Below are 15388 nucleotides of genomic sequence, written 5' to 3'. Positions count from 1 at the left end.
TAGTATGTATGTCATCCCCGGACTGTTTTTAAGTTTTGAAAAACAAAGTGGTTCGGGGATGCCATCCTCGAACTGGTTTTTTTTTTTAAAAAAAAAAAACTTAAAGTTGCGGTCCGATGATGGAATTTTCAGACCGAAACTTAACCTTTGAAAAAGAAAAGCGGTCCGGGGATAGCATCCCCATACCGCTTTTTTATTCCAAAACTTAAAGTTACGGTCCGAGCATGGCCTTTTCGAACCAAAACTTAAGTTTTTTTTTAAAAAAGCAATTCCAGAATGCCATCCTCGGACTGCAACTTAAGTTTTGATCAAAAAAAAACTGTCACTGAGGGGTAATTCTGTAAAAAAATCGTATTGACCCACCTTGATTGTAATTTTCGGGTATAAAGGGAGCAAGTCGTATTTTTGTAACTCATTTAGGATTTGTACGTAATTAACTCTTTTTTTCATAAAGCCTTGCCACTATAGAAATTGAATTGTTTTTCGGAAAAAGTTTATATAAGGATGCTACCTTATAATATAGAACTACGGATGCCCCTCAAAAATCCATCGGAAAAGGTAGTTTTAATGTTGAAAAACCCTTTGATTGATCATCTCGACATCGAGATGTATGACTATGAAAAATAAAAGATTTTAAGTCTCAGAAATAATGCATTTTACAACATATTATTTACACCGTCCATTCATGTGTTTATAGATCTACTTGATTTTAACCATTTTTGAATTTTAAACTAAATAGATATAGAAATAGATTTTGAGATAATCCTAAGAACATTTTACATCAAAATTATATATCATGATAAAAATTGAAGGTGCACCTTACCTCTACACCTACATATGCGCAAACTGCACCATTGTTTTTTTGTGATGAACTTGACTGGTTTTTTTTTTTTTTTTTGAGTAATTAAGTGAAGAACACAAGTCCCTGCCTTTTTATTTTTTATTTTTTTTCAGATAGATTAGGAGGTACAAGTAGGTATTGTCAACAATTTTAAAACTTTTTGACTAATTCAATGGGAAAGATGGGCTGACGGCCCCTATATATTAGTTTTAGATAGATCGGGGATTTAGCTTTTGAAAGTGTCAGATCGGAAACTGGTAACTAAATATGGGGATGCCAGCCCCTGGCCTACCATACAAAACACACTCATCAACGTGAGGCACCTACCATTCAATCACATAAACGCTCTCATTAACGTGAGGCACCTCTCTCTCTCTCTTCCCACATTCATTCATCTGTTTCTAAGATTGGCCTGAATTTATGGCCGGAAAATCTCTCATGGATGAAGTTCCGGCGACTCGACACTTTGTTCTAGTACACGGGTTCTGTCATGGGGCTTGGTGTTGGCATAAAACCGGCTCTCTCTTGAAGAATTCTGTCTTCAAAGTAACCGCAGTCGATCTTGGTGGTGCAGGAATAATCCCGGAAATGCCAACTCCATTTTTTCATTTGAAGAGTACAATAAGCCCCTCATCGATCTCCTCTCTGCAAAACCTGAGGATGAAAAGGTGTGTGTGTGTATGAGAGAGAGAGAGAGATTCAGTCTGTGTGTGCTCTCTTTCATTCGAAGAGCACGATAAGCACCTCATCAATCTCTCTCTACAATTCTGAGGATGAAATGGTGCATATGTGTGTATCTGAGAGAGAGAGAAGCTTTTGAGTCTCTGTGTCTCAGAGGAGTGAGAGAGAGGCTTTTGAGTCTCTGTGTGTGTCAGAGGAGATAGAGAGAGAGAGGCTTTTGAGTCTTTGTTTGTGTCGGAGAGAAGCTTTTGAGCCTGTCTCAGAGGAGAGAAAGAAGCTTTTAAGTCTCTGTGCGTCTCCGAGGAGAGAGAGAGAGAGAGAGAGAGAGAGAGAGGTATTCAAAATTTCAAATGGAAGTATGGGACAGCGAAGTAATCGCCATCCTTAACTTTCCATTTTTGGGCCGAAGCGATCCTTTTAGCAACTCTTCTAAAAATTTCCTTTCTGCACTCCACCATGTGAATTGAAATGATTTGTTCCTTTTTTCCTTTTACTGATATTTTAATCTCTCTACGGAAATTTTTATTCTTATAAACATTTGATGTTGGAAGGTAATATTGGTTGGGCACATAGTTAGTAAAACACGATTTTTTTCAAAAAAACCGTTTAGAACTCTGAGTTTTTCAAACGATCTTCAACAAATCGTGTTTTTTACAAGGAATCAATGTAAATCTATATTTTATCTTTTTTCAAAATATCGATTCAAAAAAACTTCTTCCCTATAACCTTATTTCTTCATTAACATAATATTATTGAATTTTTATTTAAAGATAAGTAAATTTATAGTAGGAGTAAGTCAAGAATCTTGATTTAAAGTAAAATTCCATAAAATGTTTCACCAATATTTCCCCTTAAAAAAGGTTTACAAAAAATTACAAACAATAAATTATCCAAAAAATAAGATATCAAAACAATCGTATATGTCTAAATAATATGGAGAGCTAGAAGACTCACCCAATGAGAAATCTTTTGTTTGCCTTTTTTTCTTTAAACTCAGTGCATCCTTATAAATAGCATTTTGTATACTAAAGTTTTAAGCAAATTTTGTATATTAAATATTTAAGTTGCTAGGAATTTAGCATGAGATTTGAATTTTTTTAAACATTTTGTTGCTTTCTTTATATAGAGAAGTTTGATTATTATTATTATTATTATTATTATTATTATTATTATTATTTTATTGGTTTATGCAACATAGCATTTTGGATGAACTGCTATTTTATGTATTTGGGTACGTATTTTGTTTTAGTTAATTGCAATCCTATACTGAGGGTCCTTTTTATGTTTTTTTTTTTCAAACAATAAGCCTATCTCTTAGTTTACAGTTCTTGTTATCTATTAATGTAGTTCTTGTTTTAAGTATTATTTATATTTCATTTTATACTCCAAATAAATATGTGATATGTTTCGTGTTGTGACAACAGAATAAGCATTATTGTTCGACTTATTGGAAGTTTAGACAATAAATTGTCTAAGTATCACTCTAACAACACTAGGTAAGGTCATAAAATTGTTGTTAAATGACATTAATGTATCTATACAATAACGACAAATCATAATCCTATATTATGTCATCTTTACATATCTAATTTTTTCACTCCATTTTTTTGAGACAAATCTAAATTATTCATGACTTTATAACTTACCTCATTTTTAGGCGACCCCTATCTTTTACCCGAATTTTTTCCACCGACTTTTTGAAACAAAACCGATTCATTACCGATGTTTTAGCTTGCCCATATATTATTATTCCCTAACTTGCTAACTATGGTTGGGCATAGTTCTGGTGGGTTGAGCTTAACCCATGCCACTCGTATGTTTGGGGAGAGGAATATAAGCCTTTGTATATACATCACTGATCTTATGCTCAGAAATGGCTTTATGACTGATGAAGATGCCCAAATAAGCATTTCTCTCTCATTTTCTTTTACATTCAAATTGGCCTCTTAATTATTGTTCATTAAATTTTGATTTGATTTAACATATTAAAATGTAATTACTATTGATATTATTATGGCTGCCAACAACTGGGCCCACCACGGGATAGACCTAGCCCGAGCTCGGCTTATTTTTGGCCGGGCTTGGGAGAGGGCCAGAAATATTTGGTCATATAAATTTTTTTGTCTAGGCCAAGGATGCATTGTTCTACCAGTTCCAGCCTAGCATTCCATGTTTGGCCTATTGGCCTCAAAGTGTGGCCTAATGTTAAAATTCTGAATCCTTCAAAGAAATATCTGTATATTGATGAATTGTCAAGAATATACAAAGTCCTGTATAAATGTACGGCTAATCAATTATTGATTATGATTAACTAATATACTCTTATCAAGAGAGACATCTACATCAAATACAAGCTAAATTAAAAGTAAAATTAAAAATTATCCTCAACTATCTCTACATTCCCCCTCAAACTGAGATTGGGTGAATATCATCAGTTTGTCAACGAGATAGTCATGATGAGCACGAATCATTGCCTTGGTAAATATATCTGCACGTAGTTGTTGGGAGGTAATATGTGGGAGTGTTACTTCGTCGGTCAGAAATTTTTCACGAATGAAATAACAATCAACTTCTATATGCTTTGTGCGGTCATGAAACACTGGATTTGATATAATACGTATGATTATCATATTATCAGCATACAATTGTATAGGAGTTTGATGAAGAATATTGAGGTCCTGTAAAAGACCTCTCAACCAAGTAATTTCACTGCAAGCTGAGGACATAGCTCAGTATTTTAGCTTCTGCAAAAGATTTAGACACAGTTTGTTGTTTCTTACATTTCCATCATATGGGAGAATCTCCAAAAAAAATACATCACATAGTGGTTGAGCGTCTAGTATCGCGGCATCCTGCCCAATCCGCATCAGCATAGGCTCATAACTGGAGAGAAGAGTTTGAATAGAATAATAGACCTCTATAGTATGTACCCTATAGATAACGAATGATACGATGGACAACCGAGAGGTGGATGCCACGAGGATCAACAATAAATTGGCTAACGACCTGTACTGCATAATATATATCTGGACGAGTCATAGTGAGATAAAGTAGACTCCCAACCAGTTATCTATAAACAGTGGGATCTAGAAGTTTGTTTCCATTATCCTTTCTATATTTTACATTCACCTCCAGTGGTGTATCCATTAGTTTATGATCAGATGAGTTGGCCAGTTTGATCAAGTCTGTAGTGTAATTCTTCTGATTAATTATGTATCCATTAGGAGAATAATGAATCTCCAGCCCAAGAAAACAAGTCAATAGACCCAAATCTTTCATTTTGAATGAGTGATTGAGAAGCTCTTTTAAGTATCTGATATTATCAAGGTTGTCTCACGTGATGAGAATATCATCAACATATAGGAGAATGATTGTTATTCTTGAAGAACAATGATGAGTAAATAGCGAATAGTCATGAGCATTTTGTTTCAACCCAACATCCAGAACGACCTGTCAAAATCGTTCAAACCAAGCTCTTGGAGCTTGTTTTAAATCATACAAGGATTTTTTCAAATGGCATACCATAGGTTTATCATCGCAATAATCAGGAGGAGGTCACGTATATACTGCCTCTTTCAGATGTCTATGAAGAAATGCATTTTTCACATCCATTTGAGATATAATTTACTGACAAATAACTGATAGGCAATTACGGTTCGTACAGTAATCATTTTAGCAACATGAGCAAATGTTTCATCATAGTCTATGCCATACTCTTGTTTGTAACCTTGAGCAACTAATCGTGCTTTAGATCGCTCGATCCTTCCATCAGATTTAAGCTTCATAGAAAAGACTCATTTACTTCCATTAATAGATGTGTGAGGAGGACACGGTACAACATCCCAATTGTCATTTTCAACAAGACACTGATTTATGCATCCATTGCCTCTTTCCAATAGGGCATAGTCAATACTTGCCGATAGGAGGAAAGAATATCTACTGAATCTAAAGTAGTAAATAATGATCTAAGGAGTAAACAGAGATCTAAGTGTTTAAAAGGAACCTTAATAGTATCAAGAGAAGTAAACAAAGCTCTAAGCTGTAGTGAAAAGTCAAAATCATCAAGGGAGAAGCCATATCGATCAGGTGGATAAGGTACACATGAAGAACGTTATAACTCTATAGAGCTATCAATAGGAATAAGAAAAAAATCACTTACAGGTAAGGTAAAGGTTTGACCTTGCTCTGGTTGGTGAGATGGAGTAGGCGTGGATTGATTTTGTTGGCCTTGTTGTTAAGGCGCTAAAATGTGTGATGGTTTATCATTGGAGAAATTTGGAAAGAAAGGAGCAAAGGACCCAGATGATTTTGCAATTAAAGAGTAATAAAAGATGTTTTCCAAAAAGACGACATTGCGAGAAATATATATATGATGAGCTGTTGGATCATAACATAGAAACCCCTTTTGATTGAGACAATAACCCACAAAAACACAAGTGACTGCTTGAACATAAAACTCTATTCGTTCATGCTAACGAAGATGAATGCAACATACACACCAAAAAACATGCAAAATAGAATAATCATGATGAACATAAAATAATGAATAATATGAAGATTGTTTATGCAAAACCAAGGATGGGAGGCGATTTATGAGATAAACAACTGTTGATGTAGCTTCAACCCAAAAACTATGAGGAATATGATAGTCATGTATAAAGGTCTTCACAACTTCTAAGATATGGCGTTTTTTCCTTTTAGTTATGTCATTTTGTTGTGGAGTATATGTACATGTTTTCTGTGATTGAATACCCTGTGTTTTAAAAAAATCTTGAAAATCATTTGATAAGTATTCCCCCCCAGAGTCTGACCGTAAGATTTTTACTTTGATATTAAACTAAGTTGCAATCATGGATAAAAACATTTTAAAATGGGAGAACACTTCTAATTTATGGCGCATAAAGTATATCCAAGTATATTGTGTACAATCATCAATAAACAAAACAAAATACTTATATCCCATTTTGGATAAAGTTGGAGCAGGACTCCACACATCACTGTGAATAAGATGGAAATGTGCAGTTGTTTTATCTACTCGAGTCGAAAAAAGGCAAACTGGTGTTTTATTCAAAGAACAACTAATACAAGATTTATTGATAGAATTCAAATCAAGTGCTTTATTGGGCAATGAACCATAACGAAACAAAGTATCTAATTTATTTGCATTCAGATGACCAAGTCTTTGATGCTACATATGCCATTGTTTATTGGAAACAGAAAAATCAAAATTCGATGAAGAAAAGAAAAAAGCATTATGGCTTGGTTTCTCAAACTCCAAGGCCAACAAACAACCAATTCTACGCCTCTTCCTTTACACTCCTAATACGTTGGTCATGTATTACACAACCATCACAAGAAAATTGAACATTATAACCATCATCGATTAGTTGGCCCACATAGATTAGATTAGTAGTTAATTTAGGAACGAAGAGGACATGACGTAAATGAAAGTGTATACCACGGGAGATAGAAAGTAAAAGATTATCAGTACCAATAATATTCAGTTTCTCCCCATTAGGGGTGAGAATCTGACTATTACCTTGATAGGGTTTAATAGATGCTGGACTTGTGTGCACTGTATCATTCATTATCTACGATGTACATATCATAAATATCTATTATTCTTTTCTAACTCTTCTCTCTCTACCTCTCTTCTCCAGATAGAGACATAAAGTTGCTGGCTTCAAGTCTTGCCTTTTTGATACAGGAGGTTTGAGTTTGAAAATTTTGGACTTGGGGTGCTGCCTCTTCTTCTTGCTCTTGTTGAGTAAACTAATATTAATGGTTGAAGAAATTTTTGGCAATACAAATACCGTATTAATCGCTGAAGAAAACTGTAACACCAACACCAGTGCCAATGAGAGCAGCATCATCACCAGCAGCAACGGAGATGCACCTCTCTCTAAAAAACGCAAAAGCCCAATGGAGGATCTGTCGCCTCAATCTGAACAGGCTCAACAACAACCTCATGCAACCTCTAATTCCAAATACCAATGAGTTCTACTTCAAAAAATCGCCATTGGGATGCCCAAATCTATTCGAATCACAACCGTGTATGGCCTCGAACCTTTTGCTTTGATACCATGTTAAAATTCTAAATCCTCTAGAGAAATCTCTGTATATTGATGCATTGTCAAGAATATGCGAAGTTTTGTATAAATATACGGCTAATCAGTTATTGATAATAACTAACTAATCTAGACTTATCAAGAGAGATATCTACATCAAATATAAGATAAATTAAAATTAAAATTAACTATCATCAACTATCTCTACAACTAAGGCATCCGCACAACTCAATTAACAAGCTTATCATTGTCATCATCATCATTATCATTATTATTATTATTATTATTAGGAAAAATATCTCCATACTCCTTAGTTTTAGGTTTCATATCATAATAGAACCAAGGTTTTAAAAGATATCTTAGGGTATACAAATTATAGATTTTATTTCTTCTAACCCCCTAAGCTAATTAAAGCCTGTTTTTTAGGCCAAATAAATCTAAACAGATATGCCTTTTCTAAAAGTCATCCTCCCAAACTTTTCGAGAGAGAAGAGTTTCATGGAGGTGAGAAGTTTTACCGGGAGTAGAGAGGGAGGTGTTTAGAGAAACAAGGGAGGAGAGAGAGAGTGAGAGGCGCACAAAGATAGAGAAAGAGAGAAGTTTTGAGTATACAAGTGAAGAGAGAGAAACGATTGGGTTTAGAAAGAGCATGTCTTTATCATATTTGTTTAGATTAAAAAATATATTTAAAGTGGCTACGGGGTTAGAATATATCTTTTGAAATCTTGAGTTTATCAAGTAATGAAACCTAAAAATAAGGGATATAGAGATATTTTTCTTTATTATTATATAACTTTTTTTTATTAGTTGTATATATATTTGTATCCCATTTATTATTAACGTTGTAGTGTAATAATTGATGCTATAAGGGTGTTTTGGGTTATGGTTTGTTCCCTTAATCTTCTCCATTTTTATAGACGCATAATGTTATAATTTTTGTGGCGATTGAGAGTAAAGCAAGAAAGCAATATTATTTTGGTAATTTGATAAGGGTAAGTTGAAATTAAGAGGAAATGAGCAGGACATATTCGTGACCAAAGTAGTTGGTCAAACAAAACTATACATTATGACCATAGTCATTGGTTGTGAAATCAGGCTGCAAGGGCTATTTTATTGACGGCTTAAAATTTAAAAAAAAAAGTTCCTTAGAATTTATTCAAAGAATTACTATCTTTTTGTTCTTACAACTAACGGCTTGAGCTGTATGTCATTTCATTATATTCAATCCCATAAAAAAACATAGATAAATATAAAGTTGGAAAATTGAACCATTGGCCCTTATAATATTTCTTTAGGGCAATGAAGGAGTATTTTTGGTAATATAGGCTGATTAGGAGTCATGTGGATATTTTGTAATTTATTTTATTCATTTAGGAATGAACACGGTTTTTATGAGTCTATAAAGAAATGAGTCACCTCTTAAAAATCTATTTTTGAAATGGATTTTTGAATTTAATTTTTAAAGACATGTAGGAGATCATGAATATGAAAAGATAAAAAATTTTGAAAATTAAAAATGATAATTCTATTAATAAAACATTTGAATTGTTAGTTTCAATTATTTTTAGGTCGACCACCTATTTGCATCCATTTTTAAAATGAATCATTTATACCTCAAGGACTGAAAATGTAGAAATGCTGTCCCCGCCACATGAAACAATTTTCCTTGAATTCCATATCAACTAAGGGTTTTATGTCAATTCAGTGGTAAGGGTTTAATGTCAATTCAGTGCTGTAAGTCTAAATGAATGCCATTTGAGTCTTTGCCTATGACATGATATATTGACTTGTTAAAGGAGGGAAAGACTACTGTCGATGGTAAGAAGGTTTTGATGGGACGATGCCGTGTCAAACGCCTAGCACAAATTTTTGTTTTGAATTTTATTTTAAATTTTTTTTTATCTTCAATTTGGTATATGGATTCATTTTTATAAAGCGCAACAAATAAAAAGAAAAAAATTATCTTTAAGGAAAAACAAATTAACCAAAATACCTTACAATATTTTAAACATAGATTTGTTAATTTTTGTTCAAAATATTTTTTTATTATTTTTACTTGTTATGCTATGCCCTGAATAAAAAAAAACGTGCGGTTTGTATTGAACCTGGACTCTAAACAATCAAATTAGAGTCTACCCTCAAATAGTGTTGAGACATGCCGTTTCAATACTGGAAACCATTGTGATAGCCTTAACATATATTTTCATATTTATTTATAAAGTTTAAAGCTTCCAAAATAGTGTAGATCGACAGATATATGAAAACTTGAAAATCTTGAAAACTGACTGTCCAAACATGCATTACAAAATACATTATTATCAAAACTTTAAATGCATTTTTTCTCATGTCCATGCATCTTGATGTCGAGATGATCGATTTGGATATATTTGGGCGTCAAAACAACATCTTCTAGTAAAATTTTTGAAGTAGGCTCTAATTTGATTATTTAGAGCCTCGGCTCTATATAAACGTTTTTCATAAAAAAAATGATTGTATACAAGAAGACTATTTACCTATGATACAAAGAGCTCACAATTATTTATGTGAAATTTGATAGGTAGGAGATGACCCAAAATTTGAGAAAATTTAAGTTTGAGCTTAGTCAATGTTTTTTAAATACAGGTCGATCACCAAAATCACCCAAAATTGGAACCGGCCAGTGGCCGATTCCAATCTAATCGGGCGGTTAATGGTTAGATCGCCCAGCTTTCCAACGCAACACACATGCTGTTAGCTAGTGACCCTTTTTTTTTGGCACTAATCATATTCAAATATGGAAGTATGAATATTACCCTTTAACTAATTGCAACTAAAACTTCTTTATGAATGCAGCCCAGATGAGGTAATGCCCTAGAATCAAATTTGTTCCTATTTTCAAAATTTCAAGTTGATATTGTGATTTGTTAAAAAATTAAGGTACCTCAAATATTGTTTGTAAATGTAGTTTGGTTATTGGGAAACTTACAATGGATCGTCTTGATTTTTATAATCACGCACACATAGACAAAAAAGATATGTCAAGTCTTAAAATTGGCTTGTCTTGTCTTGCAACTTACTTTTGGGCAGTCCATTTCAAATGATAACATATTAGATATACATTATTTTTGGAGCTTTAAATTTTATAATTAGACCGAAATAAATTTACATGCTATAACAAAGGTTTTCAGGGGTAGAATTGTATTTTCTTGTAGAATTTCGAAGACGAGTTTTTTTTAACAAATACTAGAAAGCCATAGCCTAACTCTATTAAGGTGGCTAGAGTTAGGAGAAGCACATGCCCAGGCTCTCAATTGGCGCATGTGCACAGCACGCGAAGGGTGCGACATGCATGTATATATGCGTGTGCGAGGGCATGGGCGTAACGGCGCTTAATGATGCACTTTGCATTTTACTGTTGATAATTCAAGGCTACTTGTAGAACATGTCAAGTACATGTAACTTGTAGCTGTTTGGTAATGCATATAACCACTACTACAGTAAATAGGCAAGTGCATGTAAGTAGTAGCTGTTGGTGTTACATGTAATCGCCACTGCGCTAAATGAGCATGTACTCTATATAAGGGGCCCTTGTTCCCATATGACTTTTTTTTTTTTTTTTTGAGCCTCCCTACAAACACTTGCAACACCTTTTTCTGTGAAATTCCAACTCTCTCTATCTACTCGATTTTGCCTTTTTCTTTCCCTAAAACCTCATAAGACTTTGGTGTGCAATGTGTGAGTTCCAAGCTCGAGCGCATAGAGCTTAGGAATATCAAAGAGACCTCTTTGTTTTCCTGTATACCAATGACAAATTACCTTTCTTATACACACTATAAACAACATCGAAAGGGGCAAATATCATCTTGAAATAGCGCTCCTGCGTGCCCGAAAACAAAGACTTAAGCGCTTGATTTTATAAAATTGTAGTTATCTTTTGCCCCTATTTCACCCAAACAATTTTCAACAATCTATACCCTTGGCTATAACAATCCCTATTATCTATTCAGAGCATTAATTGTCTATGTAATCCACAGGACTTCACCTTAGCGTCCATGCTGTTGAGGCCAGGTCCAACAGGTTTGTTCAGTACAAAATGTGAACGGGAAAATTCAGGGGACATTGATAAGGTGAACCGTGTCTATTTAAAGACGACCAAAGACGATACCTCGAAGCCAAATGAACACCAAGAACAAATGATTAAAAGATGGCCACCAAATGAGGTCATGTCCATTGACACTTCTCCAAGCCAAGTGAGTTGCATAGCTTGTTGGTGAAGGCCTCAGCAATGTATGTATGGTGGTTAAGAAACTCAATCAAGAGTTGTGTTTTTTTATTTATTAAAACTAAGAAATTCAATGAGGGTTAGGGGATAAATTTTGGTTGTATTACTTTGAAGACTTGAATTCTTTTTTTTTTTTTGAATATCCATATTTCTCGAAGACAAGATGATTAATTGGAGGATTTTTTAGCACCAGAATAAACTTTTTCAGACTATTTTTAAGTACACCTTCCTTCTATAGTATAAGGTTGATACCTTACATAAACATTTTTCTAAAGATTTTGAGTTTTGGGGGTCATTTTTTATGGGAAAATGTATCAAAAGTCGCATAATTTTTTAGCATTTTACCAACTTTCAGCTATTCCAACTCATGACCACATGTACTTTGATGAGCTCTTTTAGATTAGATATAAAATAGAAAAAATCTAATAGAGAAGTTTTCTTATTTTATGTGTGAGGGGTCATCCAAAAGATTACAGAGAGAAGTTGAAGTCTGCGGTTGTTTTTTTTTTTCTCCAAATGTCTAAAAAAAGCATGGGGCTTTTTAGAAGTGTTTCTTTTGAAAACGGGAAAGAAATATTAATCCCACAGAGGCAACTCTGTATTTTTCTTCTCTAATAAGGTTGGAAGGAAGTCTTTCTTTTGAGAAGGGGAAGATTATATTAATCCGGTGACCTATATTTTTTAATACTCTTTTTCCCAAATCCTCAAGATAAGACGACTTGGAATGAATTCTTTTAATTACTTGCATGGGGGTTTTATTTGTGGTGCCTCTTGGTTTTTTTCTTCTCTTGAATGGTTTTTCACACAAATCTTGGTGTTATGTTGGTTTCTAATTTTATGCAAATTTTTTATATTATTATTTATTTGAGGTTTGATGTTTTTATTTTATTCAAAGCACAACTTCCCATCAGTTAGCATATTTTGATGAATTTCCCTTACGTTGTAACTCTTTCACAATATTTATGCTTCCATTTCAACTGAGCAAGTAGGCATCATTTGCCGATATGCACTGTAGATTCTAGGCTTTGATAACATTTCATAAGTAGTAAAGTAATTGCTCCTTTCAAATAAATTAAATAATTATAAAAATAGGCAATAACTCATCATCAACCATTGTTACATTAATATAGACTGTGTTTGTACATGAAACTATGAGTTCCAAAGAAGCAGCATGAGTGTGGTGGAAATACTTTTTGAAAAAGGAAATTCATCAAATTATCCACAAAAAAGAAACAATTTACAATTTAACGCTTTACTGGCCTTTGACTTAGTTTAAAAATACCCATAAAAAACACGTGATTTTGAGTTTGAATAATTATTAATTGTTAGATATTAAATACTCATGAGTATTTCGATAAATTTGAAATTTAATGTCTTCATAATTGGCAAAATCTCAAATGGGAGTTTTTTGTGTTTTTTTTTGGCGTGAATGAGTTTTGTGTCTTTGTTTTCCATATATCGTGGATTCAAATTTCCACAGTGGATTTATTCATCTAAGACTGATCATTTGCTTGTACACCTTAGCCTCATTTCACAAATACGTTGAAATACATATATATATATATATATATATATATATATAAGAGAAAAAAGAAGAAGAAGAGAGATAACATACGTTGTTCTTATTTACAAAACCAACAGATTATATGAAGCATGTCTTTTAGTCCCAGTAACTAAATCATATCAAAGGACGCGTTTGGATGCATATCTTGTCATTGATAATTCTTTGTTTCAATAAAATTAATTCTGATGATAAATTATCTGTTGATTGGTAGCGTCCATTATAATGCTATCTAAGATTCACATATAATTTTATCTTTTTGGAAAGTTATTTTTAATTTATTCCAAGTAATTTGTTAAAAATCATATATTTGTAGCCATAAAAATAGCTGAAAATTGCCAAAAAAATTAAATAATTATGTAATATTATACATGCACCTGAAATAGATAATAAAATTATATTATCCAAAGTATATAACTTTTAAAAAAGAAAGTATTTCTATCTAAAATGAATTAATATGCATAGGAGTATGGTTAGGACCACGAAGAGATATGGCATTCTCAGCCTACTGACTAACCTCAAAAATAAAAGAACTTCATTAATAATCATTAGGAATGAAGCCTAGGCTTGAGTGGTAGAGAGAGATAGAGGGATAAAGGACCCAATGAGAGAGAAAAAGATACTATGAGATAGAGGAGTTAGAGAGAGAAATAACATGATTAGATAAAGAGAGGAGTTAGAGAGAGAACAACGACACTTAGAGTGAGGATTAAGGGAGAGAAACGTAGAGAGAAAGATCATGGAGGAGAGAGAGAAATGCCTAGCGAGAGAACTGACATTTAGAGAGAGAACTGACATTTAGAGAGAGAAAAGGTATAGTTAGAGATAGGAAAGACATGGTTAGATAAAGAGAGAAAGCATGGTTAAAGCGATGAGTTAGAGAGAGAAAAAGCAAGCCAAAGAGGTTAACTTCCTAAAAATCTAATTTTCAAATGTATGCCAAGTGTTTAAGAATTTAAAATCTATTTTTCTTCCTTTCTAAAAAATACTATTGTGCCTCAAAATTTTAGACCGTGAAAATACTTATGCTTAGGTTCTTTCCCTCAGGATCGAAGGAACAATTATATAATGTGCTCCCATGGGAGCAAGCGGTGCACACACACAAAAGTGGAGAGCATCATTCAACCAAGTGCAAACTTGACATTTTCTTACATTATTTAAAGCTACACACATTGATCACAAAAATGGTAGCTAAAACGTGGTCTACCTACAAATAATTCCATCTTTTAACCTGCCTTCACTTATGGAACTGGTATTTATCGATCTTAACAACAAATAATTTCGTACAACAAACATTATTACAAGCCACCACAAAAGGACATACTTATTTTTCTCCCATGGTTTTATCCAATAAAAGTTTGTGCTTTTCTATTGTATTTTGGCCAAAATTTAGCAGTGGCCTAAAACTTCAATTGAGGTTGTAATCAAGACTGAATTAAGCCATTGACCCAAAAAAAGAAAATCTTAAATTAAATCCAATCCACAATTTATTCTCTACCCCCAAAAGGTTTTTATACTCCCAGGGGAATATATTGCATATTTACTCCCTTGGGTAAAACCTAATATAGGAGTAATTTAGGACCCCAATTTTTGAGGATGTAACCTCCTCAACCCAGAGATTAACCTCAGTTTAAAAAAAAAGAGTGGAAAAATTCGAATTGAATTCTTTACATAATAAAAAATAATAATATATCTCAAAGTTGAAACTGTCCAATTTTTGAAGAGTAGAGATCTAAGTTATAAAATATTCAAAATTCAATTTTTATTTTTTTTTTAAAGAATCATCCGGTGATCTTTAGGTGCTTCCCAAAATCTCAGACAGGATAAATCTCCCAAGTAGGTCTTTTGACTTGAGGTAGTTGATGTACAATATGCTCCTAAGGACAATAGTATACATTCTGTAGTCTCTCTTTCAGCATTCAAATGAGAATTATGAAACAAGTATAAAATAAAAAGTTTATACAAGGCGTCAGTAT

The sequence above is a fragment of the Amborella trichopoda genome, chromosome 8 (genome assembly GCF_054954075.1).
Source record: "Amborella trichopoda isolate Santa Cruz 75 chromosome 8, AtrichopodaSantaCruz75HAP2 v2.0, whole genome shotgun sequence".
NCBI lineage: Eukaryota > Viridiplantae > Streptophyta > Magnoliopsida > Amborellales > Amborellaceae > Amborella > Amborella trichopoda.
The sequence above is the reverse complement of the archived record's forward strand: the minus strand, read 5'-3'. Positions refer to the sequence as shown.